The 21,789-nt window shown below is 46.6% G+C and overlaps 1 protein-coding gene across 9 annotated transcripts in view; it reads left to right on the plus strand.

Annotated features, from left to right (window-relative positions):
• LOC128880276 (uncharacterized) overlaps window positions 1–21,789 on the plus strand; it is a 162,783-nt gene that overhangs the window by 80,692 nt on the left and 60,302 nt on the right. For 8 of the 9 annotated variants that reach the window (XM_054130187.1, XM_054130188.1, XM_054130191.1 and 5 more), the window contains one exon: window positions 21,158–21,188. The gene's annotated coding sequence lies outside the window, so the exon portion shown is untranslated. Of the gene's footprint in view, window positions 1–20,834; window positions 20,938–21,157; window positions 21,189–21,789 lie in introns of those variants that run through there. The other variant, XM_054130193.1, reaches the window with a different exon arrangement.

A 21,789-nucleotide genomic window follows, 5' to 3' on the forward strand; every position in this document is an offset into this window, starting at 1 on the left:
ATTTTTCTCCCATCGTCGCGTAATTACAAGTCGCTTAACAATTCACGCGAATAACGAGCCGACACACGGTTGGACGAACGCTCACGATACTTATGATACCTAAACAATTTCCTAAACGACGCAATCGCGGCCCGGCTAACGATTCACGCGAATGATGGCCCTCCGTAACAATTAAACAACCATCCCAGACATTTATAATTCGTATAATTCCCGCAGCACCGCAATCATGCATCCGCGAAGAATTGCTAAGGATAATCGTCTTTCTCGACGATCAAATAGCCTGGTCGTTGGAAGCAAGAAATGATTAGAAAATTAATAATTATACAGGTACTCTTTTTCTTTCCACGCGCGTGTATTTAATTTGAAATGATTTAAAGATGGAGTTAAATTTCTTGGGCTCTTCTTCAGGGATAACAAAAATATTTGAAAATAATTCCTTGGTGTTCCTTGCATAGATTCATTGAAATTTTCTACATTTAAAATGAAGGAAATTCATTTGAATTCGATTGAATTTTCGATTCCAGAGGCCATTTGTACCGCAAGTACGGCGCCGGCGAAAAATTCCCGCGAGTTGAAATGCGCGTGGAGAGTAGAAGAATGTTAAAGGAGGAGGGATACGATTAAAATCTCGCGACGCGCAGCTTCTCGTCGCCTCGAAATTCGTCTTGCATCGACGACCAGGCGGGATCGTAAATCACTGTATCCGTGGAATCCGCGATTATCCCATCGAAAGCGAGCCTCCGTCGGTGAGTCTCCAGGCAAAGAGACAAACGGACTCCGCGTAAGGTCATTCGCGAGCCTATGGTTGCGCGCGTACCTGTATTTCCGCGTTCACGCTGCCGAGCGTCGCCAGGTCGTAGGTCGAATATTTGATAGGCGAACGCCTGCTTAACGGTACATCACGTGCCTGCCCGAGCTTTTGACAATCCACGTCGCGGCTAATCGCGCACCGGCACTCTCTGCTACTACGAATGCGACCTCTCGAGCCCTGGCACCACTATTCCCACTGTAATACCGCCATACCTCAACATTTTCACTAGTTGGGAATGCCCTGTATGCATTAATTCGCGTTACAACGGAGATTGAGATGAGATATGTCGTATACGAGGCGGTATGTTACTCGAGAATCTTCTACTGTGGTGGTTTGTTCAGTACTCGGGAGGTTTCCGAAATTGGGACGCCCTGTATAAGTAACCCTGTAAAAATTCTCCTCACGGGAACTAAACTAACGTCACAGCCAATTTGTCTCATTAATACCTGGAAATGAGCCAACAAACGTAAATACCCGTGCGCGTATATCGCGCGTCAGGTATCCCATTAAAATTCGTCGAACTTCGATCCCGGCGATACCTCGGTAATTGATCGTTATTGAGACCCGCGGATACGTCAAATCGCGGTGGGATTTAATTTCCAGAATGGCTGATCGCGGTAACATTGATTGACAACTGTATACGTTCAATCACGACTATATTATAATCGCGGCGCGCTGTCACGAGTCCCGACGCCATTATATTAGATACGCTCGCGGTTCTCCCATAACTTTCAATTCTCCCGACAAGATTGACGTCAACACGATCTCGCGTTCCGCCTGAAAATACAAACATTTAATTCAATTGAACCGGGTTAATTCACTTCCTAGTTCGTCGAGCGAAGAAAAAAGATATCTGTGTAAATAACACTACGTCGAATCGTGAACGGTGAAACAATGCAAATAGTAACTTATTATGTGCCAGTCACGCGATAAACCGATAACTGAAGTAGGTACTGAATCTACAAACAGATCAAGCTTGCGACGAAGAGAGTCTCTGTCAGGCAATTCAGTCGCCGCTGAGGTGTAGGTTCGTAGGTTTCTGGAACGATTGGATATACATCTGACTTCCAAAATGGTTACTAAAGATGATACGGAACTATAGGTTTACTTTGGAGTCAATAAACGTCTCGAAGACCTCGCTTAGCCTTAAAAACTCACGAGCTGTTAAGATACAAGGAAGTTTTCCAAGGCTCGGGTTGGTCTTGCAACGTGGAGCTCCTCGGCTCCTGCCACCCAGCAAACTTTGAACGAGAGATCTCTACGATACAAGATTCCCAAGATCTTTCTTCCCTCGAAATCGCGAGGTTTCGAGGTGGTCCCACAGCTGCGTGACACCGTCGAGAATAGAGGCGGGTGTAAATCAGAAAAGATCGCGGTGTCAGATTCCCAAACGATACCAGGCGGCTTTTGAAGGCATTGTGCATGGCCGGATTACACGGAATCTATCGCGCATTGTACAGCCTGGCTGAATAGATAGATAAATGGGCAACGCACGGGGAACAGCCGAAGAGAGAGCAGCCAGGGACCACTAAAGAGCACGCTGGCTGGCTCCCTTCGAACAATGGGGGGACTCGGCTATAATCGGAAGTAAGTCTTGTTAGCGTAATGCGTAACTGTACATAGCGGCCGGCTAATTTCGCATTATGTCCCATTACGTGTCGACGGATTAAGGACTTGGGATCGTCGTGAGCGATCGAGCCTTTTGCCTGCCCTCTATCCTTCACCTTTCCACGCTCGATGCCAGCTTGATCTTGAGACGGCGGGGGTTGGGCTGGGGGCGACCCGAGTACCCCGAATGTAGGTCTGATGTCTGTTGCATAAGTAGAAATGGCTTCCTTCTGTCGCTCTACTAACGGTAATTCTATCAGTGAGTGGCATTGAGCGTTGACGAGGGAGGTCTGTAAGCTAGGATCGTACTTACTTTGGTACTCTCGAAAGGAAAAAATATAGGCAAATTTATAGATACATTGGTGTGTACCAAACGCTACGAAAATTGTGAAAGTATACTATTTTGCCAGCTGAATGTTTACGCGGAGATGCAAGAGACGAGGACGCGAGAGGCGTTGGAACAGAGCCTTTTCAGGCGCATCTCGGCGCAGCCATGCGTCTTGCGGGGCAGCAATGGCATTTAAATGTTAGCTGTATCTGCCTGGTGGTATTTTGCCGCGGTTTGAGAGGCCGCATCCCGCCGTTCTCTGTTCAATTTCGAAAGTTAAATGTCAATGAGCAGCGACCATCGCGTTGCACCCGCACCGCTGCACGCTCGGCGCATACGCAGATGCACTTTTCGCGGCCGGGCCACGCAATCACGCGAAACCCCGTGGAATCTCGTTTGAATTATGCGCCTTCCTCGTGTTTTCCTTGGTTTTGGTTACACGCGAGCCAAAGTGGGGAATTACTGAGAACCGCGGGGAAATTAAATCGGAGAGAGATCGTTCCGAGGTGGAACCAGATTCAATGGATATGTTCTTTACCTTTTATATCTCCTCGTTCAGTGTTATTTAGTACGATATCCAATTTGAGTCACTTATGAAACAGGATATTTTACTTTGATAATCAAGGAATTCGAAGGCTGCACAACTTGCTATATTGCGCGCAGATGAAGGATCTCGACCAGTCCTCCATCCAACGAAGATAGCCCATATATGGGACCCACGTACGAAAGCCTCTCCCGACTTCCTTCCACCTTTGCTATCGTCGTTTTCTTTTTTCCAAGATCCTCGCGGCGGCTCCGGCGTCTTTTACTTCCTGCTCGGTTCCCGGCTCAACTTTCCGCGCCGCGAATCGCGCTGCCCATGCGGCGTTTAACTTGGCTAATTGCTAACCGAAATGTAACTCCGACGAATCAGGCGCCGCGTCGCTATCGTGCGGCGATATCACGACTGGATTACGGGGCGCTGCTTGTAAGACGGATTTTTCCCTCGTTGGCGCGGACTGAAAACGAATTAAATCGTTGACCTAATGCGGGGAGATTCGAGCTGATTCGAGGAGCAGCTGCGAACTCGCAGGGAGTCGTTGGACGAGGAAGGCTGTTAACCTTTAGGTTTCCAGAAGGAGTGGAGGACTCGAAGATATTGTGGCTAGGTTCGATAAAACCTTGAAAAACATAACCCACACTATTTCTAGAATTCCGAAGGTGCAATCATTCTCCGTAAGCGACCCGACGCCACCTCTAACAGCTCCGTAAACCCGGAAAATTCCGTGGGATCAGGAAATTCGGGGTCAGGGAACGTCGACCCTTGCTGATCGATGTTGAAAATCCCGGCGATGGTCACGCCACGCACGCGGCAGGAAGCGTGGCGCGACTTCATCTCGGCGCGAGCATGACGGAACGACGCTGCCAACGCGGTAGCAAAAGGCCAGAACCCGGCGCGGATGGTAACGGTAGCCGCGGATGAAGTTTTTAGTATGCACGATCTGTAGCCCCGGCAGGAAACAGAATCCCTTCCATTAGAAGCCGGCGTTCCTGCAGGCTTGGCAGCATTGTTACGCCATAAGCCCACCGGAATCCCTCTTATCGCGCGGAATGTCTTCAGCCAGCGTCGCGACAGGAGGGAGGTGATACCCTTCGGCACCTTAAAAGGGCTCGGACGTACCTGCCGACTCGCGTCGATATTCCACGTACACGCGTCCCTCGTTCCTTTTTTTACTCCTTTGTCGTTGATCAGGCCCCTGAGGGCTTTAAAAATGCAATAATTGGAAGCAGTTGGGGATGTAGAACCTCGTTTATACGAACTGGACCAGGATCAAGGTACGTCAGATAACAGAGACCCACTTCATGAGCCCTCCATCCTCATAAACATTTTTCATCGGTAAATGTGCCTGATGTTCTTGCAGAAATTATGAAACTTGGAGACAAGTAGCGCCCACAAGTAACTATGTTTTATCCCATTAAATGATGACTATCTATAATGGCGGAGTATTTAATTTTCTGAGCCGTTTGGCTTTGACCCAGTTCAGGCTTATCTGTCGAGACCAGTCAACCCGGCAGTCAATATTAGTTCGTGGATAGGAATGTTGCACTATGCGCATTATGCGGAGGAATGAGGCTGCTGTAACAGTATACGTAACGTCGTCTTGCCTTATGTGGAGCACTCTTACTACGCGACTTCAGTTTCCAGGGGACATGAAAGTCTCGCGGACGTAACGTATGACGCGTACTTTGTACACAGCTTCTGTTTCTTCTTAATTGCTGCTACGTCTCGTTACTGTCCATCTGCCTTCCCTTCTTCGGTTGTTAAAAATAAGATCGATGTGACTGAGAGTCAATGAACCATCGTCTTCAAAAACTCTAGAAATAAAAAAATACCATTCGCTCGTCATATATTTCTTCATCTACTTATAAGAACGAAGTGGAGAATCCGTAACGAAAAATGACGTCCACCACCGAGGAAGGTTTTCACTGATCCGAAAAGAGCCTCCGCTAACGAGCTGCACAAGCAGCGATCGCGCTATCTAAGCGCCAGACTGTCATCAGTCAGGGTCTCAATTATTTTTAATCACCGGTTACGCGAGATTAAGTTCGCGTGCAACGCGCAGGTTACCGCGACTCGCGTAACCGACATTGCGTGGCAGGAAAAAGGAAGGCTGGTGAAAAAAAAAAAAAGAATAGAAAGTGTCATCTAGATGTCGTCGGCTATTGGATTGATTCGTCGCGCTTATTAATACGCGAGAGAGTATGATAGACGACATATGATTATTGGATTATGCCAGTGGGATATCAACTATCTGTTCTAACCCACTCGCAGTGTCACTGGTTAACGAGCGGGGTAGCGCGTGACTAGTATGCTGAGTCATCGAATTCAAATCTCGTGGCAGTGTGGGTGATAGAAAAACGCAGCTGAAAAGAACTTTTTTGTTTTAAGTAAAAAGGAATTTGGGTTGGAGACACGAGTTCGATAGATGTACTCTAAAATATATGAACTTTATTTTTATTGGATTTCAAAAGCTAACTTTGCAAATGTATAGAAGCCGGTGCATGTTATCAGGAATACAAAGAATCCAATTACAAAAAGAGAACCGAGTTTTCCTAACGTTTCCAATGGAAAAAAAACCCCGTCACCCTGTTTATCGATGGCACATCGCGTTAGATCCGCCACGCTGCTCTTAGAAATCGTCCGCCATGTTTATCTCGACGATCTTCACGCCGACGCCGACGGCACTACGAGCAGACCCGTAAAGGGTAAAGAGCGGGTCCGGCGGGGGGAGGAGGAGGAGGAGGAGGTGGAGGAGGAGTGGAAGAGAAAAAAAATTGAACTAATTGCTGCCCTCCCGTGGCCAGATTCCCGGAACGAGGCGAAGCGCCTAGGCCTTCTGATTAATTAAATTACTCGGCGTGAAATCAGAGGAGCGAGCCGCGTTACGCCGACGATGAGGCACGCTACGTGTACAGTTCGCCTACTTGCCGCTCGCGTTCAGCGGTAAATCGTCGAATTAACGTCCGTTTCTTGCGACTGCGCCGATTTCACGCGGCTCACGTGCGATTTTTCCACATACCCGGTTCGCGCGCGTGCGAGTCGCGCGATAACGATCCACGGATGTACCAGAATCCAAGATTCTAGCTGGGATGCATTCAGATGTTTAGTAGACGGAGGTGCGAATAGAAATTAATAAAAGTGACGCGCCACGATATCTTCGCCTTCGATTTGTCGCCCTTTTTGGCCGAATAGTAAACATATTTGATAATCATACACACCACAAGAATCAGCCCCTCAAAAAATCCATAAGCTATCAACGATTAAATTCATTAGCAGTAACAATCGATACGCAACCCTTCCGTTATCCGGCATTAACTGAAACCAAGATAGCGAACATTCCACTAACAGAGTCTTCAGCAGTCGTTCCATAAATCGATTAATTCAATTACAATATGGTTCGATTGCGGTGAAATCCCGAGAATATCCAGTGTCCAGATGCTCTTTGCGCGAGGCCATCGCGGTGCCCCGTTAGTCGCAGGTAATGAGTCCGTCGGCCAACAATAATTAACAGGGCCAATCAAACGCTCATTAGGTAAAGTAAATAGGGGATGTAATTACGAACGATACTGCACTCGGTGCGGTACACCGTGGCGCGCGACGCAGCGTAATCGTGCGTGCGAGTAATAAGCGGGGTTTACATGGCAGCGCTAAATGTATGCGGATATCCAGCCATTGCGGTGTCCCTGGAACTGCGGAGAAAAATACAAACGTAACATTGGAGCCATGGAATGGTAATAACGACTTTAAATTGCTCTTGAAATCGTATTCATAAAATACTCCAGTCTACTATATTAACATTGTATACACTCGACTAGTTAGAAAAGATACTCTTCGGCTTCTAACTTAAATTAAACTCGCTGGAATCGTCCCCACGAAACAGAATAAAACGTAGGAAACTCAGCGACTTCCTATTTAGGAGCCACTTGAGCCATAAATAAATCCAGCCGATAAATTCGTAACGGAAAACCGTTGGCGTCGAGGCAGTGAATTTCCCAGGACGAACGTGGAAATAAGAAGTGAGACGAGGAAGCGTCGTGTCCAGGCTGGAAAGTGAGAATTCCCAGCGTGCGATGCTCGAGGCGCGTGCGTAAATTCAGCCCCGTGTCGTCGGCTTCCTCGATCCCGGACGATCGCAAAAAGAGGCAGGATCGTCTAGGATATCTCGTTTCGCGGAAGTGCGTGGAATCGACGACACCTCCGTCACCGGGGCCCCCTGCTGTCGGCGATGCCAGTCCTTCGGCTAGCAAATTTCACCTGGTGCTTCGTCGGGGCTATTAACGAGAGCTAGGGGGCGTGATTCAGTGAGCCTAGGTACCTGGAAACCTGGCAAGAGCTGAATGGGACCCCGATGACTTCGAGTTTCCGGTTTCGTGAGAATCGGAGGTGGAGGTAGCGGGCTTGAAAGAGGAGTTGTTCGGAAGTTTGATTAAATCGAGTTGACAAGGGAGGAATTCGGTTAGCGAGTACTCTGGATAGGAAGAAATGAAAGAACGTTTCTGGGTTAATTGTACGACGATGAATATAGAAATGTATTTTGTGGGATGTGTAGAACTCGATTCTTTTTCAATCTGAGAAGACAGTTTGATCTACAGAAGCTTTTTTTAAAAAAAAGATAACAAGTTTGAAGATTCCTCGAGCCTGATTCAATTAAGCGAGGGCTCTGCAACACTTGGATTCGAGGAAATTGGAGGACTCTACAGGAGGAATTATTTCTCCAATAGGGATGGCACTGTGATTTCTGAGAGGGAAGATGGGATTCTTGAAATTTAATTAAATTGAATGCAGGGAATGAGCCTGTTAATTCAGCCACCAAAGGGTCTTGCACTTCAGACGTTGTTGAAATTAGAGGACATATTTAGGTGAACCATTTCTATGACGATTTCTAAACTACAGGATAAAAACTGAACTTCAAGTCTCTTCGAAGCACACTTGCGAAAGATCGCAAGTTCAGATCTCCCCCAATCCAACAAACCTGAATTCCTATTTCCACCTGCGAATTAATTGCAGGCTAACGAAACAATGGATAACTCCATAAATAGATTTTCCTCCCCTGCTGCTCGAACGAAGTACTATCGCAGTGGGAAAAAAAAAAGAAGAACGAGGGCCTGAGAGGAATAAAAAAAAAAATATTCCAACCGAGAATAAAGAAGAGCCCCCACACGGATAATTATTGCCCTAGCGGGCTCTTTATCCTGCATGATTTTCACGCTGGCATAGACATTCAAATTGCACGAGGGTTTTACCCAAGCAACGAGCGAGACAGGAATCGCCGCTGTAATAACTACGACGCGACGAGTGGGGCAGGAAAAGATACACCTGGGGGAGACAACGGAGCGAGGAAAACTTTATTACGTCAGCGACAAAGAAATTACACCTTTGCGCACGATGGTAGGACTGTAACTTCCTAAGTACTGTTTTCCTCGAACCACGCTCCACGACATTCAAAGCGGCTGAAATGTCATTCGACGCACCATTTATGTTCTTTTTATAGCTCGCCACGGTTCTATTACGCTCCGCGTGCTCGTGGAACTTTCAAGGTCGACTCGAGTTATCCTCGATGGAAGCTAATTTCCTTTCCGAGTCAAGATGCACAAGATGCACTGTTGAGGTTGGCAGGCATTCGTTAATGTAGACAGGTGTGACCTTTGAGTGGCCATCACTTTAAAAAGAACGATACTGTATAAGAATAATACTTTTCATTTCGTTTCTCTGAAATCACGCAAGGATAGGGATAGAACATATCAAACCCTTAGATAAAGAAATACACCGATCCCTTGATAACTGAAGCATGGAGACCTCGACTTCGTTTCACTTAACCGAGTGTTATCACATTTCTCAAATTCCACAAACAATTTGACCCTCGTTCCATCAAAAGGATTTCGTCCTTCTCGCTACGACGAAAGGGTATGTACCCGTTGGACATTTGGAGTGATTATCTCGCGAACACCCTGTACACACGCGCGAGGAGGCAGACATGCGCGACAGAAATTGTCTCAGGTGTCTATATCTCCGAGCAGCCGTCATGGAAGACCTCACGAACGCGGCCGCGGCTTGTAACCGACAAGCGTCGCGACGGATGCGGCGTGCGATCCTCCACTGTCGAGTGCTCACTCCAGTCAAATAATGCAAACGTTTGCATTGAATCGAGCACCGCCGCTCGCCGAGTGACTGATCTCGTGTAATGCTATTTACATGAAACATAATCCGCGCTGCTCGTGACGCTGTTACCTGGAAGCGTGTGGAAAGGAGGCACGAAACGGCCGCCGAGGCGGTTTGATGGAATTCCTCGCGGGGCCTAATGGTGTGTTCGTGTCGTGGAGTGTGCTTCGGAAACGGTATTCATCGATCACAATTTTTTTAGTCGTTCTTAATTCAATCTGGCACCTGTCTTATAGTTTATCGTAGATGACGATCTTGGTTGTCGTAGCAATCGTATTCTACCTCGTTGTATGGTTATACTACCATCCCCAGGGTCGTGCCTTCATTTTTGTAACTGTGTTGTATCGTCAGTGTATCATATCTTCATCGCGCCATAACACCACTTTGTCGTATCTTCATCTTGTCACGTTACCATATTGTCATCGCGTACAGCGTCATATTGTTCAGCGTTTTACTTGGATAGGTAGCGCAGGTTCGATTTCTTTGAACGAAATACGCGGCTGCATGCCATCCGCGGCCCGTAGTTAATGTTTTTACCAGCGTTGTTACTCTCCCTTCGTCCACGATCCGCGTTCACTCTCGATATTCCCTTTCACGCAGCGCAGCTCGTCGGCCAGATAGAAAACGACTTCCTGATCCGCGGGGTTAAGTGGCGAGTGACCGATCTCCTATATCACCTTCCGCATGGGGACCGTTTACACGGACCTTACTTGCCATTTACACGACATATTTCTGCCCGCGAAAGGAGAAAGGTGAATCGATGCCTCGAAAGGTAACCGAATGCCCGATTGCTGCACCGTTTCATTCTCCTCGAATCTCTCCAGTCTCCATTTCATTGCTATTCCATTACAGCATCCGAGCGCTGTCGAGATTTTTCGCAAATCGCAACACTTCTCGAGCTTTTCCCATTTTAGGAAATTGGGCGACATTTCTAGGAGGTGAATCGCTTCTTCAATGACAGTGGATATGTTGGAAGAGGAGGCGAGGCTCCTGGAATTTAATTAAATTGTGTCTTAGAAATGAGTCTGCTTGTTCAAAGATGACTCTAGGAATATACTAGTATTATCGAGGAAACTAGAGGAAAGTTTCCTTAAATCACTGTGGAAGAAGGTCTCTCGAGCAGGCGGCTCCTTCGCGTCGCAATCTTCGTCGCGACACGTTTTTCCAACCCTTCTTGGCGAGTTAATAATAGTCAGGGACGAAAGCAGGATAAGTTGAGTGGTTTGCAGGGACGGAGGGGGGCAAGACGCAAAATCCTGGGCTAGCTTTCTCCATAATGCAATTGGCTGCACGCGCGGTTCCACGACGAGGCTGGAGCCGCGACTCTCGAGGATCCATTGTCCTCGTTCCTCGACGCTCTTGTAGTTTAGTGGGTTACTTAGGCGCTGCTGGAGAAAGAGGGAGAGAGAGGCTGAGATCTCCTCTGGCGTAGCCGAGCCAGTTAGATAATGCTCGCGTCACAACCGCTGAAACAGCGGTCGAGACGTCGTTGAAAGCAAGGAAAGTTCGTATTCCATTGTTTCGCACGGTAATCGAAGGCCGTGGAAACGTGAACAGCTTTGCTCGAGCTTCCGCCATTTCTAGCAATGGCGTCGTGTTGCACGGACCCTTGTAACGCTATTTCTGGTAGCACTCTCCGCATCGTGTCTGCCCTTTGGAATTATCTGTGGCTGCTTATTATTCTATTTATAGAATTTCACTGTTTCTAGTCTTTCTATTAAACGTAGTTTGTCAGGGTTCAGTGAATCTTTTCATGGAGACCTTCATTCCTTTTCGATCCCTGTTTCTGTGCCAATCAATTTTTCAGACCCTCAGCTTTAAAACAAACCAACGATTTTTGGAAAATCTGTCTAAAATCGAAGAAGTTATATAAAAAATGAGTATGGAAAAGAAATCGGAGAACTATTTCACTGTTGTTTCTTTTTATTTCTTCGAAAGTCGATTCTCCGATAGATCCTTGATCGCAGACGCGTTGATTCGCGGCCGTACGTCTGGCAATCATTTCTGAAATCGTCGATTCGTCGTACAGGCTCGAGTCGGACAGGATGGAAGCGAGAGAGAACGGTCGATCGTTAGAGCGGGATGTTTAACCAAACGACAAAGATCTCTCCTCTCCTCTGGATGGACTGGACGTTATGTAAGCGAGGATCTCGATCCCAGATCTCGTCTGATTACTCTTTACAAGGATCGTTTCTACCGCGCCGGGTTTATCGATATCTTGCTAGGAATTGATCGATCGCAACCAGGAAATGCCACGGACGGGACGACCGCGGTAAAAAGCCCGGGAAATTACTCGAATTAAGAAAAATCACGATCTCTATTTTAACTGTATTCCTCCTCTGACTCGATCCTCGCCGACGATCGAGAAATCTTTCACCATCGGACTGATTTACGATTTTTTTTTCTGCTGGGGAAAACGGCCTGGATTTCATTTGAACGGGTTTCAAAGATTACCATCTGTAAGTACCGAGGTTTTAATGTTACTTAATAACGATTCTAACTAAAATAATAAACAATTAAGTAGCTTGTATTTCTCAAGGGAACAGAATAATTAGAAACCAATTTCATTCAAGGAAATTATCGTGGTACAGAGAAATAAAAACATCCGTGGAATGGAAACAACGTCAAATTCCTACGTGGAAGCGAAACAGCGCGAAACGATCGTTTTTCGACGATAGCGTAATTCCTCGCAGGGCTGGATTTTACGAGTGCCTATCTCCTCAAACTTTCGCGCTGCTTCGAACGCGAAAGTTACGTAAAGACTCGTTGTACCCCGTAATTTGATCGTGCAAACAATGCCCAATTGGCCTTTATTTAAGCTCAGTAGTGAAAGGCGTTAGCTGGAAAATGGAGAAAAAAGAAGTGACATTAGATTTATCATAAATAATTCGTGGTTCGTGAATTCTATACTTTAATCAAACATAAACATGTATAAAATCTTTGAAATCGATATCGTGTTCAACAGTATTCCCCAAGAAAAATTATGAACATAATCTGTAGGGTGTCAAGCGAGGCTCTTTAATTGCGCCTGAGTTCGACGCCTGGTGATAGGGCGGAGGTTCGATACTCGCGATTCGCGAACGTCTCACGGCGCGGGAAAACGACTGTCACCTGAAACCGTCATCTTCCTTGCCGTACTCGCGCAAAAAGATAATGTGGACGAAACTTGAGTAATATTGACCGCAGATAAAAAACGCCAGATCGGTGGTCGCTTGGCCTTTGCTAAATTGATTCTCGTGCCGTCAGAGGAGGATTGCTTCACGACCAACGGCGAACACGTGTTTCGAAATTGTTCAAATTTGCTATTTCATCGACGGTGGACGTACCGTGCACACTTATACTAATCGAATACTAATGTACTTTTCGGACCATCGAAAAAATTAGTTGTTTAAATATGGAGTCCTTCTCAACGCTATTTTTGGTTTCATCTGGACAAATATTCCATAAATGTCCAGTTTCACCGTGAAGATTGGACCTGGTGAACAAAATGCATATCAGTTAAAAACTGCAACAGCGTCGCGGCCCGATACCGATCTCGGCAACTTTTTCACGCGGATCAGGGCCGTCCTAAAGGAAGGACCGAGTCGAAAGCCGACACGGAGCCGGTACCCTCGTTTCGTTCTGCTTCACGCACTCCCGCGTGGAGGAAGAAAGAAAAAAGCAGTCGAAGGAAGCCAAACGACGAGCAGAGGCAACAGGGAACGACGGTAGCAGAGGCCCTCGAGCACCCAGAAGAAGAAGAAGAAGAAGAAGAAGAAGAAGAAGAAGAAGAAGATGAAGAAGAAAAAGAAGAAGAAGAAGAAGAAGACAACGACTACGACGACGCAGAAGGAGAGGAAGAAAAGTGGTGGCGAGGAACAGAAGTAAGGGGGAGCCAGGGGGAAGGACGGGGGAGGGACCGAGAAGAGTACTCGACCTCCACCTTGGTCGCCACGCATCGTGGAATTCGTTCGGGGAACAGGGACTCCTGGCTCGCCACGCTCTCGCTTCTCTCGCGTCCGCTGCTTTGCATTTTACACCGCTGCTAAGATTTGGTCGTTAGATTCGCCGCGCCTGCCTCCCGCCGCGGCGAGAAACCCCTCTTCCTTCCCCACCGTCTTCGATTCCGCTTGGTTTCTTAGCCCGGGGCAAGGATGCCGGTGCCCTAGCCCCCCGTCGCGCTCCCATGTACTCGGTGGCCCTTTCTTCCAGGCCTGGCCACGATAATAATGTTATCTCCGACGGTCGACGACTTTGTTTTCCGCGCTGGCGAGCCTCGATATCGCGCACCCGCCACTCACGAGGGGAGCACGATCGCGAATTTCCGCCAGCCATCGACTACCGGCTTCCGGGGCCTCTGGTGCGGCTTTTCGTCGCTCCAGGCCGGGCCATTTGCATCAGAGTGTTGATTACAAGTCCACTTTCTACGTTGGGACCCAGGTCGTCGAACTTCGCTAAGTATGAGGTGTGCAAGATTCAAGGACTATGGGTACTTTAAGGAAACTAAGTGTGGCAAGGACGTGGAAGCGTAGGGAAGCAAGATGGAGGCTTCGGGAGACCTTATATCAAGGGATATCGCGATGTCTACGTTGGGAGCTCTATTAGCGATATTTTTGTTCGTACCTACCTTCGTCTACAAGAAAATGGCTGACCAGAAACTAGTGTGCCCGAAAATCAAAAGTCAGTTTTCAAACAGTGTCCTGTACACGGAACAATGAATTGTCTGGGTATTTTCCCTTCGGCAGCGAACGGGGGAGATTTTATTAATCGCGCCAATTAAAGTCCTCTCGGCTGGCTCCACAGAAATTGATGGCCATTTTTTCAGCGGAGAGCTAAACGTTGGTAGGCACTCCGTTTAATATCACTTTCACCGAGAAGCTTAATTGCGCGAGGCGGTGTTATTCGTTCCCCAGAGCCGTTAATTGCACCATTTTCTCAATGTATTCTCTGTAAATAATCCCGAGTACCGTGAGAATATTTAGACAGTGTCTCTCTGTGTACCAAGCTTCCTACAAATAGTAAATAACACTTTCGTCATTCCCTATAGGATTTAACAAAATCCCCCAAGCAACTTAATTACACAAGCATAGATAACTCTTAAACAAACAAGTAATTCGGTACTCGATCTATATCAACGGTATAGATAGTTCCACGCTCGATTTAAGAAGCAAATTAATGGCAACCTGTACGCTGCTTCGATAACAATAAATAATACCATTGACTGTTAGTTGTATCGACTCTCGATGCTTCGCTAATTCGTGAAAAATCCACCCTGGATGGGAAACAAACCGGCTACAATTTCCGGTACTAGCGCGGAAGGCTGATTCGAAAGTCGAAGTCTGCGCGGCGAACAATGGAACACGCGACGAGAAAATAAAGGAGAGCCCCGCGATTAGCGGGTCAGACGGGGATTTACAAGGAACGCGCGTACGACGAATCGTTAATGAGCGATTAAATAATAAGCCCCGTAGCATCGGGGAGCCGCGCAATAAATCCGACTTAACGGGTCGAAGGGGGCCAGCCGTATTATTTACGCTCCACAGCGACAACGTTAAAAACCCCGCAGGAGTAATAACCGAGAAGGTGTCCGCGGATTAAAAGCCGTGACACTGCTAGTTCCAGCGATTACTCTTCCTCGCAACGATGTAATTAAATCCGGCGATTAACGTTTGTTTGCCGTTCGTGATTTATTTCGACGAGCGCGGGAAAATTTCAGCCCTTACGAAACTTCTATTTTTTGAAACGACCAAAATGGTGTAACCCTTGAAATAATTTATATACATAGAGTAATGAAATTAAGATTAGGATCTTGTATAACGCGATGACTGCCTAACTACTCGTGACAATTTATATGAGACTAACACTTCGTTTCTATATAACTGGAACATATTTTTGTTGAATTTAACCCGGTACTTATCTTTGCAATTTCGTCAAATTCATGGATCCTATGCAGATTTATTTTCTTTAACGTCTCGTCTTCTTAATTTATCATTTCTTTAGTGAAGAGTTCTGTCATTCATATATGGGTGGCGATCACGCAAGAGTAAGAGAAAGACTGTTGAAAATGTTTCTTCATAAGGTTCCACTCCAGTTCCTTTGAAAGTAGTCGACATTTCGCGATCAGGGTTATTCAATCATGAAATTTGAACACCACATGTGATCCCTGGGAAATCGACATTATCCTGCACAAAATTCATGTCCGATTGCACGTACATTAAAATTCTGACGCCAACACTTATCTCTGACCACCTCTGTTCGCGAATTCGTCGCAATCGTCCGTCAAATCTCGGAAACCCGTAATCACAGTCGGTGAAATGATTAATCTCGAGCGACGAATAATCGTCGCCGACACAGTAACAAGACGAGTTCCCTGGGATCAAGTCAGAGCTCGCGTTGACGTCTCACTCGCGAAATGGAATTGATAGCGGTGCAATTACACGCGCAAATCGTGCCCGTCGTCTCGTCCGTCGCACAGCAAGCCCCGTCTGTCCATAAAATGACAATGTACTCTGTGCCAGGAGCGTGTGGTACACGCTAAAACGTTTAGATCCGCGTCTGGAGATAACCTAACCTTCGTCATAGCTTACCGAGCACGACGCCGGTTCCCTTTCCGCGAGTTTTCCTCCGGTGCATCCGCCTGCCACGGCACTGAATCAGGCTACTCCTTTCAGATGGAAACGACGTAACGGTAGGCCTGGCTTTTTTTGACGCTCGCACTACCACTTAGGAACTTAGCAGATGCTTATTTTCCGTGGAAGACAGTATATTACTGGGGCTGGGAGGACTCCATCAAAGCAGTTGTAATCGCCTTCTTTAGCGCAGGATATAGGGTTGGATGTGGGGTTAGATACAGAGGTGGATGTAGGTATGGATGGAAATACGTATCATTCGATGACCTTTCAGCTGCAGAATGTCTCTGCCATATTCTCTGCCGCTACCATTGATTTTTAAACACCAACCACCAGAACTTCCACAGACATTCCGGAAACCTGAAACTTAACCTCCTCCAACCTACCAATTCCTAAACCATGAATTCAGCCATCCGAGTGACTTTAATTACCCAAATAATCGTCATCCAGGGACAACGCGTGTACATCTGACATTATCGATAGGTTTCTCGAGCGTATCCGTGTATAACCTGTTGGTACAACAGGTACGAGGGGTATCAATGATCCGTTGGTCTAGTAGGCGTGTCTAGGCATGTGTTGCGACCGTGATAGGTACAAGGTATCGATACTCTGTCGCTACACGAAACACGCTCATGTGCAATGCCATAGGAAGCATAACTGCACGCAATCCGCCGGGACGTTGGGCATATGTAGGCATAATGCGCCATTGTGATATGTTCAGGTAGGAATAATTACGTGCATCCATTGCTACGGTAGTTGTACTAAGCCACAACTGTTGCCGTAGCGAATGTAATTACAGTGGTCAATCCAGTGGTCAATTAGACATACGTTTTCAGAACCTGGTTCTGGCTGGATGTTGCCAGCTGTTGTTGTTGTATGTATACGGTACTGGACAGAAGCGCTTGTAACTCGTTCCAAACAGAATATTTTTCAATTCCGCTAAGTGCTTCCTGAGGCACGTTTGTTCTTGCATATCTCGAGACTAATTTCCATTCTAGATTCCATTACGATTTTCAGCAGCCTGTCGTAGATACACTACACCGAACGGAAGTATGTACTTCTAACTCGTTCCAAACGGGATACCGTTTCTTTGTATGCTTCTCGAAGTTTATTTCACATTTAATTCCACGTCTTAGGACCTTGGGAACTTTAGAAATTTTTATCCTTGTTCTATCATAAATGAAAATTAACCATCCCAGACGAGCAAGTGGGAAGAAGAACTCGTAAATATTTAAGACGTATCCCATTGCACCAGAATATCTGAATCAGAATACTCGAGCGTTTTCTCGATACAGCCTATCACGCTCTAGCATGGCACGCGGAATGAGTAACATCGCGGTAACACCGCGATACGCATAATAACAAAGCCCACTTTAATCCAGCGCCAAACATGCAACTTGGCACGATCCGCGTTAAACACGACGGAACACGAACCGTTTCCGTGCCGAGACCGTGTTTAAATATAATCCAGTGTTTTCCTTGAAACCACTACACCTAATTACCGTCGTGCCCGGCATAATTAATCCAGCTCGGACACGCCCAGACAAATCTTTCACTTTCGAACGCGAGCGATTCGCGGAACGAGCGCCGAGCTCGAGGAAGCTCGGAGATTTCGCATTCCTCCCGCGCTCCTCGCGCGTGCTTTCTATTGTCAGAAACACGGAGAAAACTATCGAAATTCCTCCCTCGTCTTCCTCACTTTTCGCAATTTCCAACACTGAAAATGTCTTTCTCACGTGTTACGAATTTTATTGGTTAGAATGAAAGTCGTCGTGGTGAAAGTCGTTGAATCTTTTCTTATTTTAACAGAAATTCTTAAATAGGAACTAAAATAGAATTGTAGATAGATCTGGTACTACTTTTTTGGATGATTAGATGAGTCTTGAAGAATCAATTTTTGGTCCAAGACAAATATTAAGGAATTGCAATATTTATTTTTATTTTCAAGTTGCTCTGCTCAAAGATTTTAGCTTCGCAAAAGATATAGGGAGAAGGAAAAGAAGGGAAGAGGCATTTTTATTCTACGGAAGGGGTCACGTTCCTCGCCTAGGCTCGTTTGAATAAATCGCTAGTTTACAGGAGGGGCACGGTGCGACGCAGGTAGTCTGGTTTTCTGACTGGAAAGTGTCGCGTCCAGCGACAACATTCCCGGACACATTGTCCGGCGACGTTTACGAGCCTATTACACGGCGGTTGCGTCATCGTTCGCCGCGAAATTTCGCCCCAACCGCCATTTTTACGACGAACCCCGCCATTATCGATTCCTGGTTCCGCGCGAACGTTACGAAATCGCGACAAATAATCGTTTAATGGAGCCTGGTGACAGGCGATGGATAGTAGGTTTATTTTGTTTATTTATATTTGGATTTCCGAGTCCCATTTCGAACTGTGACTCTTTGGAGATCAAGCTGACCAACTCATGAGCTTTGAGTAATAAGTATAGAGTATGACGAGTCTAAATTGATCCCATCTAACAAGCACACTCTGCTCCTTCCCACCCTGACATCCTTCATTTTGTCAAAGACGCCTAAGCAGCCACTCTTGGGTCCCTTCCGGCCGCTATTTAGAGATCATTGGTTTTATTATCGCATCGTTCGACCTCCCACAGGAACCTCGATAAACAGCCGCGAGGCATTCGACGCTGGTGAGACTTCTTACCACTTCTCGGTAATTACACCCGGTAAACCAGCGAAGTTTCCAAGTCGTGCCATTACACGACACGTTTACCTATGGCGTATAGATAATAATCACGTGCAATTCCGCGTTAAAACGACAGCAGCGTTTTTTCGCTAAGGTTCTCGGGTCGCGAGACGCCAGTCGACGCTGCCTCGGACAGAAATGGCTTATAACGATGGTAATCTTTCATAAAGTGGTGGGTCGTCGCGTTAATTAGTCAGCGAAAAATGTACCGATCCCTAGAATAACGTACGATCGTCCTTGGATAGTCGAGACTCGGTCCAAGGTCGATTCATTTGAATAATTTTCTAGTTTGTAGGGTAAACTAAACACGACGCTCATGATAATCCGCTGTCGCGTCTGACGCTTAGTAACTGTCGCGGAGTTTGCACGGGGACCGAGGATGAATCGGTTCCTGAACGTTCCGTAATTTCAACGCCCCGCGATATTTCATCGACGCTCGCCGACTAATAATTGTATATTGAAACCCAGCTCGGGTGTTCATCTTCGCTGGCCATTCACACGAATCGTTGGAACCCGGAGGATCGGTATGAGCAGGGCACTCCACGCCATGGTCGGTTTTCTTGTAACACGTCGACTATCAAGTTGATTTCATACGATAATTACTTTGGTTACTTCGTCTTCGTTAATCTTCAGAACGTTCATCAAGGTGGCATGCAAAGTGGACAAGAAATGTGGATCTTCTTTGCAGGATCGTGTTCTTCATGCCAATACGAAGCGAAAAGTCTTTTTTCGTTTTTCAGACCGAGGGTTCGTTATCGAGATACATGCAGTTGAAGTTTCTAGGTTGATCAGCTGACTGGGGTACAAGATGGCGTGCCCCAGGAGTTATGTTTGTAAATTTCAATTGCTTGTATCGAAGCAACGAAGCTTCCAATTGCAAAATGGTAAATGACTTTTCGGATTATTTTTATTTGAAGAGTGATCTGTCATTGATATAAACACGATAAATCATAAGAGTACTTGACGTTCCATAGACATTGTCATTAACATTCTAAACCACGAATATTTCATACGATATTCTTTGCAGTAACCAAGATTCTAATCGAATTAATCTCTTCATCTCGGTAGAAATTCTGAAATTCACGTTGATACCTGTCTTACACGGTTGTTAATCACCGAAAACACTGTCGAGCGCCCATTAAAGCCCGTTGGCCGTCTCGCTACGGAAATTTCGAATAATTTCCTCGTTAGCAGGGGAAGCACGATCTTTCGGGTGGTTCATTGTCTTGCCAGACACTCGGAAAGTGTCACTCCTTTTCCGCTGCGACGCCCCGTGTCGCCTACTATTCTATTACACGATGTTTCATCGTGTTTTCGTGCCACCGCTTCAACGGTTCCCGATGCGTCACTCGTCGAATTAGCTTCCACGATTTATGGTAAAAGGAAATGCATAAGGATATAGGCGTGTCTCCATGACAATCTTGCAGAGAATGACAGAAAGAGTTGAGACAAAAGAAATTGAGTTTTACATATATGCAAGTAACTGGTGAATTGTACCAAGCAAGCCTAAACCAGCATCATTGACTCCAAAGTATCTTCTGACTGAGAACCTCTGTACGGCCAGGCCGTTATCTATCTCGCATTTATCTCACCATCATCGACGTCACCTACAAAGCGATTTATTTCGGTGACTCGGTCGCGAGATAAATCATAGGTCGTTTCCACGGATGCAACGTAGCGCGGCGGTGATATCTGGCTGACGTCCACCGCGAACCCTGACCGCAAGATAACATATGGGTTTCGTGGATTTTCCGGTTTCAGCCGGCGGCGAGGTGACGAGGAAGGAAACAGGAAATGTCGCTTGCCGGGGGACGTTGCACGTGAGCTGTACGCGCGATGAAAACCAGCCGTTTTATCGCGAGCCAACCGGGAGGGAAGTGAGTCGTCACGGTGGTGCTTGTTTTTCAGCGTTCGTTCACACTTTCACGCTCGGTGATTTTCGGCCCGAGCCTGGCCCCGTAGTCCTCGAAGTCGTTCCAAGCGCGAACACCGCATCCTGCGGTTCCTCTCCTCCGTACACAAAGGATTCGAGCGTTTGGGACCGCGTGTAATTCTATAGTGTTGCGATTCGAGTGTCTGGGGAGATTGTGGAGCTTGTGTCGTGGCGAAAATTATTTTAATGAGGTCGGAGGAGAGAGAGGCGTTTACCTTGTGTAGGACCTTGATGTAGGACCTGGAGAAGGTTACTATCTTACAATATTGTCATCTGGTTCTGAGTCATTGTCTGAGACCTTTGAAACCCTTAACTTCGTCGATCTATAACTAAACTCGATATTCACTTCTCAACTACCTTCCCAACCGTCGTCTTCAAGAATTTCAAGAAACCTTTCTTATGCATCCAATGCTCCCTTTAAAGTTCAACTTTCACCAGACTAACCATGTATTTCCCATTTCTGTTTCAGAGTCGAGATCCACAGGACGACAAGGCAACAAGTGAGTAATAAAACACTTAAATGACGTATACTCGCAGCTATCCCTCCCTCCATTTCGCCGTAAGAACAGGTTCCGAGAAGAACAATAGCTCTTGATGCGTCCCGTATCCTGTCGATCAATTCTACATCGGTTTCCACTTAAGTCGCGTGGGCCACCGATGACCCGCGCTAAACTAACCGCAACAGACGTAGTAATTACACGCGGCCCCGAGGATGCCGTGAAATATGACGCGATATCGTTGCCTCTAACAGTGAAAGTATCTGTCGAACCGATCGGAAAGTTCACCGTGGTCATCGGTGATCCACGCAGTCTGAGATGTCCCACGGCGGAACGAGCGGAGAACACGTAGTAATTACTCACGACTATGAAACGTTGCGCGATAACGTTGATCCTAAGTGAAAACGTCAAATCATCCGATTAGAGGCTCTGTTATGGACGCGTAGCTCGTTATAAATTGCTGTTTGTCCCATGGCTGCTTTCGCCTTACCGTGCGGATTCCAGACTTGTGGGTATGGGGCTCAGGTTGTTTGGCAGGATCATTTGACATCGACATGGAACGTCAGTTTCACGTCAGTTACCATTCCATGGTAAACGTTATACT

This window comes from Hylaeus volcanicus, chromosome 7 (genome assembly GCF_026283585.1).
Source record: "Hylaeus volcanicus isolate JK05 chromosome 7, UHH_iyHylVolc1.0_haploid, whole genome shotgun sequence".
Taxonomy (NCBI): domain Eukaryota; kingdom Metazoa; phylum Arthropoda; class Insecta; order Hymenoptera; family Colletidae; genus Hylaeus; species Hylaeus volcanicus.